General features: G+C 30.2%; 1 protein-coding gene across 1 annotated transcript in view; it reads right to left on the bottom strand.

Annotated features, from left to right (window-relative positions):
* LOC124367721 overlaps window positions 1–19,635 on the bottom strand; it is a 420,242-nt gene extending 400,607 nt beyond the window's left edge. Inside the window, exon 1 of the mRNA XM_046824798.1 lies at window positions 19,228–19,635. The gene's annotated coding sequence lies outside the window, so the exon portion shown is untranslated. The remainder of the gene's footprint in view (window positions 1–19,227) is intronic.
* Window positions 19,636–19,979: the final 344 nt, after the last annotated feature.

Below are 19,979 nucleotides of genomic sequence, written 5' to 3' on the forward strand. Positions count from 1 at the left end.
GTTATTATTAAAACCGTTGGAGTTATTCGATCACATTTCAAGAAGTTATTGATATTCGAGTTATTTCAAGGGTAATTATAACTATTGTAACTCACCGATCTCATATTCATAACACCCTGATCAGTAGAGTTTATCGATATATTGGAAATTCCGTAATATCAATAGTTTTCTCAGGGGCAATTAGTGCGTAATTTAAAATGAATATGCCCCTCGTTTCCTTATTTTCAACAGGAAATTGTGTCAAAAGCCGCGGGTGACCACTAATATTAACACGAGACATTAAAATTTTGTTTCGAAGATTTTGAGTAAATGTTACTCTATATTTTGCTATTGCTATTTTTATATAATTTATATTACGATTGGTTTGTGGTTGATTTTGGATGTATAAAACATCTTATTGAAAATTTTTACACGTCATTAAAATTGAAATGATAATTTTCTACCTTTATTAAACAGGTTGAACGAAAATCGAGTCAAGATGTGGATGTACAAATTTTGGAATACAGCCGCAATGAAGTATCACTTTTATACAGTGATATATAGCTTAGGGATGTATGTATCTTTCTCTTATGACTTTACTATCCGTACATCCCGTAAAAATACATCATTATCTTTAGCCATTTCTGCTATGCTTTCCTTATAAATTTCAAACGTCACCTCTTCTAATGTATATATAAATACGCTATAAATACTTTTTTTATAATTATTTGCAGAATTCTCAATTAAACGACAGTAAGTTTAAACTTAAAATTATTATTTCTTCCAATAACTGGTTTTAATTCCTGAAACTTTGTAACAAATTAACTTATATTGTGGAACAATGTAATACACGTTTATAGTGGCAATAAACCGTCTAGAAATTAACTACAAAATCCAATCTCCAAAACAAGTTAATGAAGGAAAACGTGCACCACCTAAACCACGAAGAAGATTAGACTTCAAACTGTGCTTTTAAATATTAAAAGGGACGGTTAAGGTCTGGAGCTCAGTGGATTATGTTCGCAAAAATTAGATTAGGCTTGCAGAGGGGAGAGGATGGAGGAAGTTGGCTTTCCCTGCTAAACTCTTGTATAGCCCTGTTTATAAAATTGGTTAGTGGAATACTTTGGTGTGCTCGAATATTGGTAGATGAAAGAAATTTAGTTTACTTTGTGTATACAAAGTGTTTTATTTGCTCCTTTTAAAGGCTGACATGTGTTATGATAACTTATTTTGCCAATTATTGCTTTTTATGTTTAGGAATGAACCTCATTGTTCTCTCTTTGAAAATAAAAATAAAATACTTATTCAATTATTCTTATAACTAAATAAACATGATTGAATGTTCTATATAGTACCTAAAAATAGATCGTTATAAAAAAGTGATTTGTTTTAAAAAACTTTTAGTCAATCTAATAAGGAATCTAGGCACGTTAATTTCTCAATGTTACGAAATAACAGGGTTGTGAGTTTTTAAATAATTAAACGGTCCCTATATTGAAAAATTATGAACCGGATACGCTAACTTATTATTAAGACCTTAAAAAAATCTACATTTTCACTATATTCAACTAGTCATATGATACAGTTATTATTTTATTAGTCCGCGTTTTGTAGTATACATATATATTAAAGAAATAAAAATGAGTATACATTTTTTACTAAACATTTTATTTATGTTTATTTTATATATATATATATATATATATATATATATATATATAATATTATACATTATATTATACATATATATATATATATATATATATATATATATATATATATATATATATATATATATACATATATACATACGTTTTATACCTACATAATTAAGTTTGCCTGTCAGGTTCATAATTTTTTCATTATAGTAGTCGTACAACTATTTTAACTTTCATAACCTTGTTATTTCGTAACGTTGACAATTAATCTGCCTGGAATTCTTATCAAATTGACTAAAAGTTTTGTTGTTTAAGTAGTACACATACAAGTTCCTTTTGTATAACGAACAGTACTCTGTAAAAGAAAATATTATTTTGTTGCTTTATTATATTTATTATAATACTTATTTCTAAGAAATAACATTAAATCTTTGAAAGTTTTAGATTTAAAGAACCAAGATTATAAAACCCTTGTAATAAGAATAAGATAAGTAATACCTCTTACTTATATTAATTGTTATAGATATTATTAGCCATAAATAGTTTAATCTCTGTTGTAGGCAAGGCAACATTGTTTTTCCTGAAACCTAATCGTTTTAATCTGTATAATATTATTTATTATATTTTTATAACCAACGGGATTGAAAATAATATATTTAGAGTTAAGAATATATTAAAAGTGCAATGAAATTAAATTATTTGTGATTCAAAAAGGCCAGTAACATTAATATTTTTGACATAGTTTAATAAGATTTGTTGTTTAAGTTGAGGATTTCAGTGGAATAACTCTTGTAATATATTGTTTTTAATAAAAATATAATCTGAAGATTGTTTAGAAGAGTAAGTTATTGATGTAATATCAAGGAGCGTCTACAAACGCTCAACGATGTGAATGCTCCACTAGTTTGTCTGGTAGGGGACTGCCTGGCCGAGTAAACAATTCCATGTTTACAGTAAACAACCACAGTTGATAAACACTGGAGAACTTCCCTGCCCCTCACTCTGGGGAACACTCTCCAGATCACTCTGTGGCCACTTTGTCAAGATCTCTTGCTCTCGTAAACATTTATGTTGTCTGCTCAAAAACAACATCAAACTTTTCGGGCTCTTAAATACACATACATTTTCGTGATGAATCCACTGAGATTATTTTACAACTAATCTATGTCAATTATGGTATAGTATAATTTATAATTTATTTCTATTCGATATTAATGAAAGGTCGTACTTAAATATTTATACTAACAAACCAAAAAAGAACGTCACACTGACGATTTAAAATATTACTAGCAAGCTGTTAAAGTTATAATACATATCAGGCAGCATAACGACTATATATAAAAACGTTTTATATTAAGTATATCCTATATTTTAAAACTCTTTCAATATTATAATGGACACATGTTTATATTTTGTTAAAAAAACGGTAATATTACCTACTTAATTCACATTTAAAATATTTCACTTCAATACACAATTTTATTATTACAACTCTGTTATCATTTAACATACACATTTAACATTTGATTAAACAAAGCAAAATCCCAATTGTTCATCCATGAATCATGACAAATATCTCTTTTGGAATGTGCCCTGTAAACATACTCGTACTACGTTTACGTTTATGTTTAGGTTGAGTGTTGACACAACCTATCGGCATTTCGGTCTTTGAGTTTGTAAAAAAACCCCAATTTCTCTATCTCTGTACTCATGATGGGTCTCGAGTGAGTTCATATTGAAATATAAACTTTGTTCTGAAACTCTACTGGACATTTTGCCTCCCATTTAAAATGGAAAATGACAGTATATTGGAATTTTTGTATGTGTTTCAGGTAAAAGTCGTCTTAATGTACGTTAGTCCTAAGAGAAATACACCTTTTAAAACACAGAATACCTGAAGTTGTAAACAGTGAACATATTTTGAAGATTGATTAAATTATATTATCCAGTAACCTATTTATTATGGGAGTTATGGGAGTTATGGGGATTAAATAATTTTATTGGATTGGCTATTTTGTTACAACGATTAAACATTTAACTATTTCCAGCAGTCACTTGGTAAGTGGTAAATAGACTTTTTACCGTGTAGGTTTTACTTACTTTAATAATCATAATGAGATAAACTGTGGATTGGCCTCGTGTATTTCAATAAACATATTTCAATTATTCCTACTTCTCTGTTTGTTCATTACTAATATTTCAAGGGTTGTAACATATATTTTTGCGAATATTTAGTAGCTTGAAACCACTTGTCAATTATTCGGGCAATGCCCTTAGAGCAGACAATGCAAGGTTTTATTAATTTAGTGTTTTTAATACTCTCCAGTGAACTCGAATCGTGTTTTCTACTGTTTAGAACTGGGGTTCTCAACATTTAATGCCTTGTGCTTCCCTTAGTAAACTAGAACTTGCTCACGCCTCTCCTCTACGATTATCACTTTATGTGGTCTACGTAATTGTAAGAATTAAACTTGTATTTTTTGGTTTGCCATTTCTAAATTAAATAACTAATAATTTGTTTAAAAAGCGTTTAACTTACTGAAGTAACTTTTAGAACGGTTTTTCTTACACTTATTGGTACCAGTAAGTATTTTTAATAAAACAAAAGGAATTTTAAACAGTATTTTCTCAATCACTTTGTAGTTTAGCGTAAAGTTTAACATTGTTTGTGTCTTTAAAAGTTTTTTAGGGGTGGAAAATTAGATTCCAGGTCACTTTCCACGTCCAGTATTGCTGAATATTTTGATTATAGATAAGCCAATGTTGAAAAATACATAGTCACATAGGAGTTTCGATGAGAATTTATTAACAAAATTTCAGCTTCCAAAGCAACTAAGTAGGAATATACTAAAAGAAAATACCACACCCATGTTTTGATATTCCGTATTTACTTGAGAATCAAAGTTAATGTCTATTAACCATTCCTGGATGTTTTCACGAAGTACAATTACATCTATATTAAATGTATCTGTTACTAAACATTTACTATCTGTCCAAAAATATGAAAAATTCTGTATAAATAGTTTTTATGTTATACAAAATGCCGGGTTACAAGGTCTTTAAATTCTTTAATAAGATGTAGCAGTAAATCTACCGCTAATGAAAATGATTCTATATCTAAAATATTCATCAATATACAGTCTTTTATTTTCAGTGGTATGGTCTTTTTTATACCTATAATAACAAAAACACACAACTTGTCCCTTACCCTTTAATGTTTAATGGTCCATCAAATTACATTAGATTACTAACAAACCATCCAAGTGTTAAGAATCTGTCGCGTGAGCTAATGCATAATTGATTATCGCTTGCAAGCCGTGTTCCTCTACTACTTACCTATTACTCTAATACATTGATTCCTCCCTTAAAAATATTCTACCCCTATCCAGAGTGGCACGTCTGAGGTTGAGAACAGCTGGATTAGAATATGTACAGGAAACTTTTATAGTATTTAATTATATCTAATATTATATAATTAAGGTTGTGTCCTTAATTATATTTAATACGATGAATGTTTAGTGTAGTCACTTCTAACTGTAACAGATATATGTGAATGTGAATGTAATTCTGAGTTAGGTAAAGGGCTGAAATTTGTTTAGAAACTTCACCGTATAAAAAAAAATTAAAATTGTAAACATTGCTCCAACTGGATCTGTACTCCTAGCAAGGATATTGTTTAGAGGCCATGAATTCAAGGCTTATACACTGTCTGATGTGCTTTTCATGTTGCAAAGAAATGTTCAATGAACAATTTTTAATTTTTATTTGTAAAATTAAAAGATTATTCTGATTACGTGATGCTCCAAGTCTGCGCAATAATGGCTAACCTAACAATTTTAGCCTATGCGCAATTGCAATCCAAAGTGGCTTCCAATAGTTTCTAATAATTTATAATAAAAAAACTCTCCTTAGCATATTTATCATTAAAAATAATTATTGAAATATTTTTAATAATAATCTGCATTACACTGGTTTGAAACAATGCGTTTAGATGCAACCTGCTACTTCTTTTCTATTATTGTATTATGTACACTTTCTTGCCAATTTATGTGTTATTATTTTCTATTCGAGAGTTCTCAATGAGTGATATTATTATGTATAATACGTCCAGTGTGGAATATTATTTTGTTATTATTGTTAGGATCATGAAGCAGCTAATATCAATATTTCCAAATACAATTATGGTTTATATTACTTGAAAAATACACGTAAATGTTAAAAAAGTATTTAGTACAAAATAACCTAAATTTATATAAATTTTTACTATTTAAACATTTATCTTAACCTTAACGTTTCGTGTGCATATAACCAAGCGTAGTGTATAAAATTGCAGGTAGCCTACTTACAATATAATTTTTTAGGCTTGCTGTGAAATTGGCTCTTCGGTTATTGAATCTGTGCCCATCAGGATTAGTTTCGAAAGGGTTGCTTAAACTGTCCTCATGATCAGGGTAGCTTAAACAACCTATTTTGAAAACTATTATTACTGTACCATGCCATTAATAATTGGTTAATAATTTTTTAGTTTTCAATTCAAAGGGGTACAGGAGTAGTGTGACAGTGGGTTGATGTTTTCACGACGGCTAGTATCGCTGAAACTGCCGTTCAGATAACATGGCTTGCGGAAGTTCTCTACGCAGTTAACATAGATCATGTATAGGTAAGGGCTGTACTACAAAACTCTGCAGTATCAGACATTAAATTTCTAAAAGTGAACATAATCTTAAACATATTCAATATTAGCTTATCGATTTAGCTCAAACGTATGCTACGTTTTACAGTTATTAGGTTCCTTAAAATTATTTTTAAATATGTTACGTTTAAATCTTTGTAATGCTTAATTTATTAGTTTCATTCTGATTCTCTTTAGTATTATTTATTTAAACTGTCTTCATGCTTTATTCGCATACTATTTATTTCCACCAATAAAAATGAATCGATTTTCTCACTTTCGTAAACACACAATATGATAGACACTTTGTACTGCTATAATATTTAAACACCATATTAGACATTTAACATTGGTTTAGGTATTTTATTGTGATTAATACGTAGGAATGATAAAAATGTGTTGTGCGACATATTAACATACGGCTGTTACTAAAACTTTAGAGGTATCATCAATCTATTCTGAAAATGTATAGTATAGTTGCAGTATCTTTGAAGTTATTACTATAATTAGTAAGAAATTATTATTTTACTTTTTAACTTAGTTTTTACTTTCTTTGTTGTTATTTATGTTTAGTTTTTAAAATTTATTTTTAATTTCAACGTATCTTACATGGACACAATGTCCTTGAGCATAAAATTTACTTTCATAACCAATACACAATTTTTGCATTAGTCAAACTAATTTATTAAGACATTTTATTGTAATGGGGATAGTTTATTAAACATGTTGTAAGAGATATTTAATCCATTTTAATTGCATGCCTACAAAATAATATGATTCACTTGATTGCAATTTTTTAATTTGTAGCATGGCTGCTACTTTGTTTTAGAGTATTTGTTAAATAAATATCATGGTGACTAAGCCGAAGTTTCAAACTTTAGGTTTGGTGTTATGGGATTCCTTAATGTAATTACCCTATACCACTTTAATATGAATAGATCGAGACATAAAAATGAGTTTGAGTTTAAAGTCACAATCCATACACATTTAGTTGCTGATTTGTTTAATTATGTCCATAAAAATAAAAATATTTTATATATTAGGCAACATAAAGATTTACGTTTTTCATATAGTTCAAGAATGAATAATTTCGTGATATTTATAGAAGCTGGACTTTTTAAATAAAAGCAAATTTTACTTGGAAACTTACGAATTTTGTGGATACATATAAATAATTTAAGGCCAGTTTGTCATTGTGTATTCCGAAGGCGTAAGAAGGCTTCGTAAGAAGAGCTCAAAGTAAAATGAGGACGTAAAAGATTAATGAGGCAAGTTTGGCAGCTCATTGCTTGCTTATTACTTTGGAAGCCAACTTGTTTTACAAAGCTTTACACTTGCATAACTTTGCCATAAGACAACTTTTAATTAAAACATTGTTTAGTCTGGACGATTTATGAGGTGCTGATTACCCTTTCATACCTGTCAAAGTTCAAAACAGAAGACGTATTATTGCATCACAAATGGGACACGAAACTTTGCTCACTATACTGGTTACTTCTTATCTGAAGGATACAGATTAATTCCCTTTTATGAGTAATAAAGCATTTTTTATAATTATATTCATTATATTAATCGTATAAAATTTAAAAATACTCTATGATTACTACTATCAAATCAGATCATAAATTTCCGTTCAATATTTGTTATGTAATCTATCTAGGATGGAATATTATTAAGTATAACTTATGTACTTGAAAAGCAAGGGCCTTACGTGTGCCGTTATTTATTGAATTTATAAAACGTATTATAATTTGAGATAAATATTCAAAATAACTCAGATCTAGAGGAAGGTTACGTATATACTTATTCATGTATGTGTATAAACATTTTCTGTACGACAAAAACAATGAAAAAATTATATTACAAAGTAAGAGCGAGCGAAATTGTTGTAATTGAGAATATAGGTAACCATGTTGCTAGTGGAAAGATATTTACAGAAAGTAATTGAGAACACTCGATGGTTATTAATTTTTAAACTTGAAAAGTACGTAAACAAGCACAATTGTAAAAAATGCAGAAATATTGTAAGAACATAACAAACATGGAGTTGACACAAAATTTTATAATTTGTATCAATTAATGGTTATACCTCAACCAAAATGTTTAAATGCGTCTTTGGTGACAAGATATGAGTGGCTAATTTTGACTGCAATTAAAAAAGACGAACCAATTATGTATCCTAAAATATTATTCATAAGGGAAGAGGTTTCACGTGTTAATTAACTGTTATTTTAAATTAAATCTAATTATCTAAATAATGATGTTATGTCTACGTTTGGTATTATGTGGTCTGGGAAGAACTTAGCATTATTATTTATTAGAGAACAGTAATTTTTTGACCGTGCCAAGTCTACATTTCTCAAAATGTAACTCTACTATTCGTTACCTTGTATTAAACACGAACATAAAAATGCAAAAGAGAATATCCACATTTATTCAGTATTGGTTAACAAGGATTATTTTATTACAGATATTTACATTAAGCTAACTGAACTAATGTGGTATTATTTAGTAATCAAAAGATGAAATTAATTGCGAGAGAAGCATAAATTAAGCAAAATAATAAAAAGAATATTAAACAGTAAACATTTTACAAAAGTACTGTATGCGCGTCATATATATATATATATATATATATATATACCATATAGGTACTCTAATTAATTTACAGTTGTTATCATTCGTGTATGCAAAATTTTCTTGTTGTTACTATGAACAAATATTACTGTGCATGATTAAAAAAGCAGCTCTTTCAATAAAGAGCCTACTAAATTTTTTTATTTGAAGGACTAGTCCCATGGTCTCTTAATAGCCAGGCTATATCGGTAGCATCAGCTGATTGGAAGTCTGATTTTAATACATTTTTGGGAGAAGGTCGTCACACCTTGTAGGACAATAAAACCTACAGACTTAACATATATATATATATGAAGTATATATACTATATAAGGTATATATAGCCTATTTTATATATATATATATATATGTAAAACTATATATATATATATATATATATATATATATATATATATATATATATTATATATATACAGAATGGTAAAAATGTCCCGAAACGGTTTAATATATTTTTTACCAATATAGTAATGAGACTTGGTATATCAATAATAGCCATAAATGTCTAGTTTTTTAAGGTATTAAAACTTTTTTATCCCTTATGGGGGACGGCCCACGAGGAGACAGACAAAATCTTTAAATAGCAGCATAGGTCGTGTTTTATATAAAATTAAAGGTCTTAGTTAGTAGAACACATTGCCGCAAACCCGGACCTCAAAAGGTTCACTCTAACTGAAATGGCGGCGTTTTAAAGTTATTCGTCATTTTATCTGTGATGCGATGAATTAGTTCTTCTATGTTGGCAACATTCATTGCAACAGTGGGATTTCCGGGATAGTGTATTGGTCTTGAAAACTCATTAGTGTTTACATCCTTTTATATTCAGTGAAAGTTGTTTTTGACATTCCTGTTGAAAGTCCAACTGCAGGGTCATTAACTGTGTATCTTATCATTCTGAGGGTAGAATGGCGTTTAGACAGGAAACTTAAATTTTCCTCATGAGCTGTTACAAAGTCGATCTTAAGTTAAGATTTGAAAAGTGTAGATTGGGTTTAATTTAATGTCAACAGTGACTAGTTGTGAATCCTTATGATTGGGATGTCTCTGACTGAGACTGAGAGAAAATAAACCTGCTTATGATGAGGGGGTATAGTGACCGTGTACGATCATATGACGAAGTTGTGCATTTATTTAATGACACATTTCCGGACCGGCCACCAATATCAAAGTCTACCGTCTGTAGAACAGTCCAACGATTTCTAGATACCGGCAATGTTTAAAGACCGTCCAAGAAGTGGTAGACCTTTTACCTGCTACTGACGAAAATACATTCATAGAAGTATTACAAAGTTTCATCAACAAGAAGAGGAACCACACACATCAACAAGAACTGCAGCAACTAATCACGGAATAAGACATGTTTCAGTGTTAAACGTTTTAAAAACAAAACCACTATTATCCGTATAAGGTCAGATTGGTCCAGGAGCTTTCGAAAGACGATTTTGACAGAAGAGTAGAATTTTGTGAGACAATGATGAATAGATATGTACATGATCGAAAATTTCTTAGCAAAAAGTTGTATTTTCAGACGAAGCTACCTTTACACTTCATGGCAATGTAAGTAGGCATAACTGTCGTTATTGGAGCGACGACAATCCTCACTGGATGAGGGAAAGCCATACCCAGCAAACCTGAAAAAGTTAACGAGTGGGCTGGGATTGTTGGCAATCATATTGTTGGACCTTTCATAATAAATGGAAATTTTGAATGGGGTGACATATGAATTGATGTTGAGAGAAACCATTATACCGGCTGTACGTGCTGTGTTGGGTCGAAGTTATAACACAGTATGGTTTCAACAGGATGGTGCACCACCTCATTATGCTTTACAATTACGAGCGCTGCTTGACAGAGAGTTTCGCAATCGTTTGGATAGGACGTAGGGGAGCAATAGAGTGGCCACCTAGATCACCTGATCTAAATCCTCTTGATTTCTTTTTATGGGGTTATTTAAAACAAAGGGTTTTTTTAAAACTAAGCCTTGCCAACACAGAAGAACTAATTCACCGCATAACAGAGGAAACTCATCAAATACCTCCTGAGATGATTTAAAAAAGTTATTGAAGGCTTCTACCACAGATTGGGCTATTGCCAAGAGAAACTTGGACAACATTTAGAAACACTTTCTATAACTGTAAGTACTAAAATTTCCAATTCTAATTTATTAAATTAATGTTATCTTAATGTAAGAAAATGACTTATTTGGATAAATGACGAATAACTTTAAAACGCCGCCCATTTCAGTTAGAGTGAACCTTTTGAGGTCCGGTTTGCTGCAATGTGTTCTACTAACTAAGACCTTTAATTTAATATAAAACTCGACCTATGCTGCTATTTAAGAATTTTGTCTGACTCCTCGTGGGCCGTCCCCCATAAGGGATAAAAAAGTGTTAATACCTTAAAAAACTAGACATTTATGGCTATTATTGATATACCAAGTCTCATTATTTTATCTATATTGGTAAAAAATATATTAAACCGTTCCGGGACTTTTTTACCATTCTGTATATATATATATATATATTTCTGTATATATATTTCTTATATATATATATATATATATATATATATATATATATATATAAGAAAAATATAGTATATATAAATGTTAGAAATGCAAGATTGAGAAGAAATCAAACTGAGATTGATAAAAAAAACACAAAAAAAAAAAAAACTGTTATTCCCTTGATAAAATTTATTGGTTTGCACGCTTAAAACCATTCCGTCGCATAACTACAGATTCTAAAAGTATAGAATTTCAGTCTCATTATCTAATTGCCTGATAAACTATTGTTTATTTGCATTATAGTTGGTTGGAATTTTACAAATGTAGGAAAAATACAAAATTAAGAACAAATTATGTTTCATACTAACTTTTCTGATACTATAATTTCGACGTCTACCAAACGTAGAGCGCCAGACCCTCTATTTCTTTCTTGGGACAAAGGCCTCCGAAGATTTACAGGGACACTATATTTTCCGCTTATTGATTGAAAATTGGCTCTACACTCCTAGACTATAAACTATGACTGTCTACTAGTAGAGCACTGCAACAAGCATGGAACATGAAATTAACTATAGGAAAGACAATATTATCTGAAACTAAATCCGTTTATACGGTTATTACCTATGAACAATGTCACCATACAATAATTAAGGTATATACCATACAAATTTTAAAAGAAAATAAAACATTACATTAGCCAGAACAGTAGCTTAGTTTGCACCTATCAGTATTAACATTCTAAGAAGGTAGTCTATAAGTCGAGTTTAAACAATGCGTTAGCGCCTGCCACCACCACCAACTTCTTCACCTGTGTAATGCTATATCCTTGAGTTTTACTCCATTGATTAATTTATTTGTAATTACTTCAGTATCGCCCGGTTCATATCAGTAAAGGAAAACTAAAATGGCAGCAGATATAATTCGCGCAATGGCTGAAGCGTAATTACAAAAGCAAAAATGAATAAAAATTAACATGAAGTATTATTAGAGGTTATATAATGTTACTCGTTATCGTGTACACTTTTAGATGTGGAAGTGTATAATATTACATAGAAACTAGTTAAAAAACATGCGGAAATCAATAGAATATTAAAAAAAATATATTGTTAGTAGGCTACCTGCAATTTTATAGTACACTACGCTTGGTTATATGCATACGGAACGTTAAGGTTAAGACAAATGTTTAAATGTTTTTATTCACTTATATAAGCATCATTGAGGGTAATGAAGCTGCATATCGCTCTATGACACTCATCTAAGCGTTAGCTAATATTTTCACAATGATCTTAATTTCTTAATAAAAAATAAATCAACTCGTTCAAAAACTGAATGAAGCTATAAGAGATTTTAATATTTGATGTATCAACGCATATTTCTGCCTCATCTCAACACAAGCAACGCACTCGATATGTCTCCGAGTGTAGAGTCTTACAGAGTGTCCCGTAACTCTCTAGACAACGGTATCGCATCTTATTACAAAGGTCAAGACAAACATATTTCACAATATGAACATGGGTATCCAATGCTTAGTTTCCCATCTGTATGTATTTTTATAAAAATATTATTATAAAAAAAATCTAACTATACCAAATTTGACTCAAATGTTTATAATAATGTCAGTTACTAAAATATATATCACATACTTATATTTAGCATTTTAAAAATGGCGGTCAAGGGAACTTTTAAACTTTGAATATTTAAAAAAACAGCATTTTTCTAAAGAACTAGAAGAATGACAGTTATATTAAATAGTATCACAAATATAATGACTCAAAAAATTAGTTACACTAAATAATAAATCATTTATTTTCAGCAGATTTACTGTGACAAGATACAGCCCACATTTAGAGCTGGCTTTTAATAAGTTATTGTCTTGTTAGATATTAGCTGAAAACCTCAATGTGGGCCACAGTAAAATTTGCTCTTAATCATTTATTTATTATTAGATTAGAATAATGTTGGTGTTATTATATTTGTGATAGTATTCTCTACAATCTATCATTCATGTAATTCTTGAAAAGAAGTTACTGGTTTTTAAGATATATTCAAAGTTTAAAAGCAATTTTTAGCCACCTTTTTTTAAATACTAAAGTTAGTTTCATGATTATTTTTGGTAAATGGCCACGTTATCATTAACATTTAAAATTTTGTGTATTTAACCTTATTAGTTTTTAAGATATACATTCTTTTCAGAAAAATACATACATACAAACGTATATGAAACTAAGCATCAGAGACCCGTGTTCATATGGTAAAATATGTTTGTCTGGACCTGAGCAATAACGCGTTATACCGTTGTGGGACTCCCATTATAACCGCTGATATTAAGAAAGTACGGAACAGTTGATTTTTACTTTTGTACAGTTGTGTAAGCATTTGCATTAACGCATTTTATGTCGATGAACTAACTTCAGTTGTCAAAGCTGTCATAATCCAAGCTTGTCTGTAGACATGAATGTACAGGCTAATAGGTTTTTGTCATAGTAGTAGTATACTATATTAAATGTAATAACAAATAATTTTGGTGGAGTAATTCGTACAATGTCTACTGCAACTGCATGTAACTCCTTATATATTACTTCCCTAAAACTCTGTCTATAATATGAATTTTTTTCGACAGAATATAAAGTTCTTTTAGATTTAGGTTATATTTACTACGTAAACTATCACATATATTTTGTAATTGTATTTAATAACTTAAATTGCCAGTTATTTGAGATGTCAACTACGAACTGCAATCTCATTTTAAGCGATATATGATTAATTTGTTTATTTTATAAATACGGAAGTTATGTATATATATATTTCATTAACTTATCGGTTTAGAGTGTATTTACCACCATTTTTACTATCATTGCTGGGTTTTTAACCAAGCCGTAACATAAAACTAACCTACAATCAAATGTTATGCATTAATCTATACTGTGAGTACAAAAAATTAAATTTAAAAGGTCAACACAGTATAGATTCTATAGCCACCTGTTGCATAATAATATACATTATAACTTTTTAAGACGGATTGCTTTGACGTTTGTTTACACATAATTAAATTGGTTTAAAAATAATTAAATACAAAATAGCATTTGATGTAAATTTTTTAAGAGTGAGCATTTAGTTTTATATTAAGTAAAAGGATATACCTATTTTTACTCAAAGGAAATGTATTTGAATGGCATAGCTTACTTAATTTTGTTACGTTATTGAATAATTTTAGGAATGTGTTTCAGAAGAAAACCTCTTTACTAATGTAATAAACCTTTTATTGAAATTGTTTTTTTAAATGGCATTTTGTACAAATAATTCGTTTATGAATATTTTTTAAGTTTTACAAAAGAGAGAAATTAGAGTAATGAGCTACTATACCGCTAATTTAATTAAGATATTCTTTTTTTTCACTCTAAATTTACAACATCTCTAGAAGTTTAAAGTTTTAAATTATAGAAAGGTATGTTAGTGCCTCTTCGTCATTTCCCTTGCATTCAGTATAGTACAATATTACAAAATCGTTTTAATCACAATTATTATTCCACATATGTGTTAAAAACTAAAACATGTCATAATACTTACAATAGTGCGTACTATATTATTCACCACATTATTATTGCCCTACATCAAGTCTTATAGTATATTCATTTTAAAAGGCATAAGGAAATTATATGACAATCAATGGGATACAAATAATCTTTAAGTATTGTGCACGTATATTTTTTTTAAATTTATCACGTTGATATAAGATGTGCACCTTTCATTGATGTGAGTTAAAAGATTAGACATTCAAGACTCTATATCAATGCTCATTTTTAACAAATAATAATTAGGAATGTATAACGCTTGAAGTTCAAGTAGAGCGATAATGGACGAGGAACAGTAATACAACTACAGTGAAGAGAAGTAAGTAACAAAAGGTGAGGGGAAAGGCCCTCGAGCTGACTTAGGGCACCTTAAACAAAGTGGAGGGGCGGCGAGGGCTACGAGTGGGCTTGATTTACTACAAGGGTTGCAGTCAAGGGCTCATGGCTACAAATGCCCTTCGCTGAACCCTTGGATCCTTACTGAAACTGCTTAATCCTTTAATAGTCTTTATGCTTGTAATATTTTGTAGAATTATTTTACCAGTCTTTTCACAGGTCTCAATTAATTTTTTACACTTCGAAAGTTGATCAAATAGAATATATGGGTTCGCTACTACTGAAATATATTAATTAGTAATTGTTATTTATATAGCGATGAAATAAATAAAGTGACCAGATTAAATCCTCAAAGAACCTTCTTTATGCTATGTAGAATTGACGCTTTACAGCTTTTCGTTGAGTATGTAACATTATTATTTAGATGGCCAATTATGTAAGTTCCTGAGTTTCAAAGCATTGTAAAAAATACAAAATTAATTATAATATTTAACATTCAAAATTATTATCCATTCCCATACATTAATAAAATTGTTTATATATCTCTTTCTTACAATATAAAAACATACATTCTTTGGTCCAAACTTTTATTTCAAGTAAACAAGAGTGTAATTTAAATTGTGGTTTCGTCTGTTCTGTATTAAAATATTAGGTAATATCTTAGAGTATAACTAAGGTATTTAAAAAAATTACTTACGTGAGTGAACAAACAACATTTATGTATGTCTGTCCGCAAGATATCTTAAAAACATAGTTATTACTCGTCTATACGTTAAATTTAGCATGCCGCTTAATTTATATTAAGAAAATAATTAGTTCCGTGACGGTGCATTTCACCTATAGGATTCGGGTGCGAGTTAGCGAATATTGTTAGATTGGTTGTATTGGTAACCGTCATAACATTGCGAAAATGACAGAATAATTAAATTTAGAAACGTAATACATTTATAGTACAACTATATGAGATATTAATTTGAGGCATATTAACACATGTAGCCTAAGTACCAAAACAGATTTAACATAATATTATAGTGACTTGGTGTTTAGACCTTTATTATTTAACCACAAATATTAAAATCCTAAATAATTGAAAATATGAATTAACTGGTAAGATATATTGAGATTTTATTGATAGACTTTAAGTTGTGCATCGACTTTATTTGTAAAGAAACAATAATGGGTGCATTACGGTCTAACTAAGGAATTACTTTGAACATCGTAGTAGCCAACGACTTAGAGGGCTGATACTTGTTCTATTTCGTCCTGCCGTGGTTTGTAACAATTTATTCTCTGTATGATTTTCAGTATGCTTAATTGTCACAAGTAGGTTTTTGAATGAAATAAGACTTAAAAACTGTTTACGGTAAAGTGAATTCTGGTACGCGACGTTATGTATGGTATACTTTTTTCCCATATATTACAATATTTGTTTTTTAAGATTCTGACTCTTACAATGTGTGGTGAAATGAATGATAATGACCTAATATGGTCTAAGTTGTTATTTTTGTTAACCTTGTATATAGTTTCCATTTTAGAATCTTTTATTGAAAAGACATCAAACCTTGGTACGGTATTGACTAATGACAGTTAACACAACATACGCAGGTTTTAGATATATAGATATAATTTTATTATTGGGTAATTACTTGTATAAATAATATAAAAGGCTGTGGGTTTGTGAGAATATAAATAGTTTGGTAATATCCTGACTTTTATAAGTTTTTTGGCCTAAATGGGCTGACCGGCAAAGTTCCTGAACGTCAAAGAGAAATAATCCTAAAAATGTTCTACGGTAATATTGCAAAAAATTGTGGGTAGATTTTAAATTCATAATAACATTAAAAGTTATATAGACTAAAGCAAATTAATTTGCAGATGTTTTAAAACTATAATGATCTAAGCTGCAAACCGTACTCTAATTTACGTAAAAGCTCTTATTATTTCGAGATTTCGATCTTCTGAAAATAAAATATCCTTATATTTAAACACTAAAATCAGTTCCAGAATTGAAGTTTAAAATATTCACGAATTGCCTGGCTATAGGCTACTGACAGGCCACATTATTGCTTAGTATAAGACGATGTTAGCGATTTATTAAACAACAGAAGTAATGAAAACTTAGGTATGGTTGATTATAAGATATGGATATTTTTATATGTTTTGTAAAGATCCAAGTACAAAATATTTAAGACACAGTTATCAACTCATTTAATAAGGAAATAAATTAAAAGAAGGAATTGGACTTTTGACTAACTTCTCTAATGGCTAATTTTAGATAATAGTTCCTAATTCCTGTTAGCGTTATGATAACTAATTACTATATGACCAAAGAAGAATAGATACATATAATACATACATTGGCAAGTCAGGTACTTAAGAACTTCTTGAATCAAAGCAGTTGATCAAGTCGCATACACATGAAGATGGCCGTTGACTCCCTAACCAAGGTCCCAAGATTCTGGGATCAAGGTGATTGAATAAAGTTTTAAAGTTGAAAATTCATAACCACTATAATTGATTCCAGGAAATACAAATTAAATATAGAAATTTGAAATTAATGACGTAGTACTAGTTATTTATGAAATAACGTGAGATGCACTGATATAATCGGCTTAAGTTTTCTTAATTAACATTAGTGGACACTGATACAAAAATTAAACTTGAAAATGTCGGCCTTGCTGTAGGAAGATACCTCCAATGAACAGATTTTAAACCAGAGTCTGTGAGATGTTTAGGTTTAACATCTGTTCACTGAAGACGCTCCCCAAAACCACAGCAAAATATTTAAAGAAGGTAATTGAGTAAGCAGTGTTTCGACGCTGTGCGTTATTAAACAGATGACTTTGATGCTAGATTCCTCTTTATCCTATAACAGAAACTGGAAATATTTAATTAATTAACTAATTCAAAATGTATTTTGTAATTTAAAATAAGTTTTAGAAGCAATATTAGTTTTTACCGTGTGTAATACTGATGATCTATATATTTCACGGCGTAAAACTATCGCTGTTTTAGTGGTACATCAATATAGTCTTTTTTGTGATAAATAGATTTCATAGTAAAACTTATTAAGTCACTAATGTTTCTAAAGGTGTTTTAATGCATACTTAAAAAAGTTAGTATTTCTAATAATTGTAATCCATTAATGATACATTTTCATACATGTGAGGCAATGAATGAATTGTAATAGCTATTAATCAAGAATCTATCTAAACGATGAATAAATATTCTGAAATTGGAGCTAATTACGAATAGTACTTAAATAAACTTATATATCTTTGTCAAATGAATAAATTCCAACATAATATTATTAGTTATTTTATGTTATAGAACTAAACAATTTATGTTCCGTGTTAAGTAGATTATTCAAATCGTTATATACAGTTTTCTTGTAGCATTTACGTAACCAATAGCTATGTAAAGTCCTACTCTATTTTTAATAGATTAACGATGTTACAGTTATGAAAATAGAACCAACTAAACATATTAAGAAAATGGTAATAATTTTATATACACTAGACTAACTCACATTTTTCTTTATTAAAGATTTAAACCAGTGGAAAAGACAGCCGAGTTTAAATTAATCCTCCAACGTACATTCCAGTTGAAACAGCTTAATCTGCAACACGAGTGCTGTCAACTGGAAAATCCGAGCGTGTGGAGTCACTCACTCACCGCCCTTTGTTACCGCTCGCAGCTGGCGGTTGAGCAATAAAGCAATTATTCACGACGTGAAAGACCCGCTAACGTTAACGCCAGCATTCCCCATCTATTACGACGTTTATAACGAGCGGGGGAGGCAGAGCGTGCGGGGGTGGAGGGGGCGGCGTCGCGATGTGCATATCAGACACAGATTAGTCTACTTACCGAGTGTTCCAGTGGGTGACATACGGAGACAAAATCCAATCATCCCAAGTTTACTGCTGTCCTCAGACGAAACGGCTCCTTATTCACTCACTCAACTGACACTAATCGATCCACTGATTGGGAAAATCACTAATCACTACCTCACTGCCTTGAAGTCAGTTATGATTTGTGTTATAATCCCATTATTAGTATTCAAATATGATTATTCTTAAAGGAGGGAAAAATTTTTTTTTACAAATGGATAAATTCAAAAGATTGAATTATTTACGATAACGATGCTTTATTACACTGGTGTACACAGATTTAGTATATTTAAGACAGAGATGTAACATAATACACGGACACTGTTCACAGCACAAATACTGATCTCGATAGTGAAGCAGCTCTCGCGAAGGTTCTCGCGCGGTGTCTAACCCCGGACTACGAATGATCCAGGGCCAGCGCTGCCGCCGCGACGACAGACATGCGCGTCCCGACGCCCCAGCTCCGGCTCGCTAGGCTCTTGTTTACCTACCTGTTGTGCCTCCGCCGACTTCGCCATTTCGCTGATGAAACCCTCGTCTCTCCGCATTGTGCTAGTGGGTATAAAGGATGTTTTCATCCGATGAATATTTGCCTGTCGAATGAATGGGGCGTTGTATAATAGAATGTAGTTATAAAGGACCCGCGTATATTTTGTCATTGACGCCTTTCAACGTTCGCTTTGAAGCGGGATCTAAACGGTGAGATGTTTTTATTGCTGGTATTATATA

This window comes from Homalodisca vitripennis, chromosome 8, assembly GCF_021130785.1.
Source record: "Homalodisca vitripennis isolate AUS2020 chromosome 8, UT_GWSS_2.1, whole genome shotgun sequence".
Taxonomy (NCBI): Eukaryota; Metazoa; Arthropoda; class Insecta; order Hemiptera; family Cicadellidae; genus Homalodisca; species Homalodisca vitripennis.